The sequence below is a fragment of the Triticum dicoccoides genome, chromosome 3A (assembly GCF_002162155.2).
Source record: "Triticum dicoccoides isolate Atlit2015 ecotype Zavitan chromosome 3A, WEW_v2.0, whole genome shotgun sequence".
NCBI classification, from domain to species: domain Eukaryota; kingdom Viridiplantae; phylum Streptophyta; class Magnoliopsida; order Poales; family Poaceae; genus Triticum; species Triticum dicoccoides.
The window spans coordinates 521,184,239-521,187,161 of NC_041384.1; positions in this window are offsets into that span (position 1 = coordinate 521,184,239).

Consider the following 2,923-nt stretch of genomic DNA (forward strand, 5'->3'; position numbering starts at 1 on the left):
GGGAGAGCCGCCGTGGGGATGTCGCCCGCGGCGCCGGCTTCTAGGTAGCCGCTCCATGGGGGTGCGGGATGGAGCACCGTCGGCACGGGGAGGTCGAGTTAAGGAGAAGGTGCGATGCGATGAGTGTACAACCTCTTTGGTGGCGCCGAGTAGGCCTCGGCTTCGTCCGAGGAGTCGGTGAGGATGTTGTGGTTCCGGTGGAGCAGGTTAAGGCGGCGCTGTGGGGATGGAGCAGCCGCGATAGACGAGGCGATCGTCAGAGCAGCTCCTTGGAGGTGGAGGACGGGGCGGCTGAACCGGCTGGATGGCGAGATGGACGACGGATCCTCATCCGGGGAGGTGGATGCGGGACGTCGAGCTGTTGCGGTGGACGACATCGTCGGGGAAGAGGCTCCGGTTGGGAAGCGGTGACGTGGCAGATGGAGGAGGGTGGGGTTTCGCGGCTGGAGCGGAGAGGTTATGGCGGCCTGGGATTTCGAATGGAGAAAAGGGGGCGATGGGAGGGGGTGGAGCATGACATAAGGACGCGCTTGTCCAAAATGTAGGGTGTGTTACAAAAGTACCCCCACCGATTTGAACTAGCGGCCCTTTTGGCTCAGGGTTAGAAGGGGGATTTCGCGTGTCGGGATTTGGCAGCTGGAGGGAGTTTTCATGCGCGTTGTAATTTCGGGATAGCAAGGCGCGAGTTGTAAAGGCGCCAGTTTTGGGAGCACAATATCTGAATTTTCGGGATATAACAAGACGCGGGTTGAATTTTAGGGACAAGCCTAACGTGTAGTAATATTGTACTTGTACGTACCAAATCAATTTGCACTTCCCTCAACCAAAAAGAAAACAAAAAAATAAAACTGTTCACACCACACAAAGAAAGAGTCTTGCCCCGTTTTACTATACAAATGCTATTCAAAGCTACTCCCTCCTTCCATCTATATAGGGCCTAATGCATTTTTCGATGCTAACTTTGACAAAATATTAGAGCAATGATATATGACATGCAACTTACACAAAGCACACCGTTAAATTCGTCTGTGAAAGCTTCTTTCAATGATATAATTTTCACATTGTGCATGTCATGTACTATTAATCTTGTCAATAGTCAAAGGCGGTCTTAAAAATCTCATTATGCCCTATATAGATGGAAGGAGGGAGTATGAATCCATGTTATGTCTGATTAAATTTTTTTGCTTGTTGTATAATGCATGTAACCTACTCATACCAACATTTTAGTGCATTCCAAATGTCTATACTACAGCTGCAATTCGAACTAAATTTGAATTCGTTTCTCTATTTCAATAAGAATCTACAATCATGATTGTTGCCAACTTCAACCATCATAGTTTCCTTGCTATCCGCCAGATATAAATCGGACGGCCTATAATGCAGGATGGCAGGCACACCATCATCAACAACTCCGTTTTTATAAGAGTAGAGATAAAATATACTAAATGTAGTATAACATGTTCATAACCACACCATGTGTATCACCGTTATATATATTCACACTTGTGTCTGTTTGAAACACTATGATAAATTCTTCAAATATCCGAATTCGCTTTTTATAATGAAGTATATATGATCTCTATTCATCTTTTACACCCACACAACCCTCTTATCTTTGTAGCTAGCGCTAACTTTCTCTTGTGCATGCACATGCCCGCATCCCTCTCACCCTCCCTCAGCATTCTCTAGCTCCATCGCGCAAATTCGTCTTTTCACTTTAGGTCGTTCACCCACGGTGTGTGTAGGCCCCCCAGCTCCTTCTTTACGGCACACATCGATCGATATGCCTCTCTAGCCAGGTGTTCCTAGCACAAACACAAGCTTCCCCTCTTCTCTTGTCACCGTCCATGCCTCACTCCCACCACTCTTTTCATCGTTCTCATACTCGCACACTCATCACCCTCGATATAGTATGCCTCTCGTACCACCTCCTACATGCATCCCTCTCTCTATCCTTCTCCTCGTGCCTCATTTGCTTCTAACACACACATGCATGTATACCGATCGATCTCCCAACATATACCTAGATCGACTTTAACTACCCCCCCCCATTGATCGACATACCTCACAAGTTATGTCTCTCCTTTCTCTAACAAAGGGCGATTGATCTTCCTATGCAGTTACGTCTACTTACCACAGCCACATCGTCCCCCCTCATCATTCGTGCATGCCTCCTGACCCGTCTCTCACACGCACGTGCACAGACAACAAGGAGCCATCTCCTCTCTTATTGATATTGCGGGCGTGCCCTCCGTTTGTCTAGCAAGCCTATCCCACCATTTGTTAGAAGCAACTCCACTACCACCCCCTCCAACACTCTAGCTCTGTCTCTCTCCCAACCTTATTCCTCTCCTGCACATATGCATGGATGCCGATCGATCTCCCTTAATACATGAGGCAGATCGATCTCCTTAATACATGAGGTAGGCCTCTCTCCTCCTCCACACATATACCAGCCATTGTACCTCTATAGTTAATTGGGCCTCCCTCTTCCCCCACCACACACCGATAGTCGAGTGCTGCAGGTAGGTATCCATGCCACAGAGACAAACTGCACATGTCCCATCTCACGTTCTTGTAGGCCAGCCACTCTATATCTTTGACGTGGGCACACACAAATTCGACGGCACTCTTTATGGATCGCGCGCGCACACACACACATCATCCCTCTCTTCGATTCTATGGACACCTCAAGCCGATGATACCTCCACTCTTTTCTCGTCGATCGCCCCCTCTATATACTCCCTCCGTTCTAAATTACTTGTCTTGGATTTGTCTAGATACGGATGTATCTAGACTCATTCTAGTGCTAGATACATCCGTATCTAGACAAATATAAGACAAGTAATTCGAAACGGAGGGAGTATATGTTATATCCAGGACTCTATTTCACACACATTGCATATGTTACATTTTTTGATTG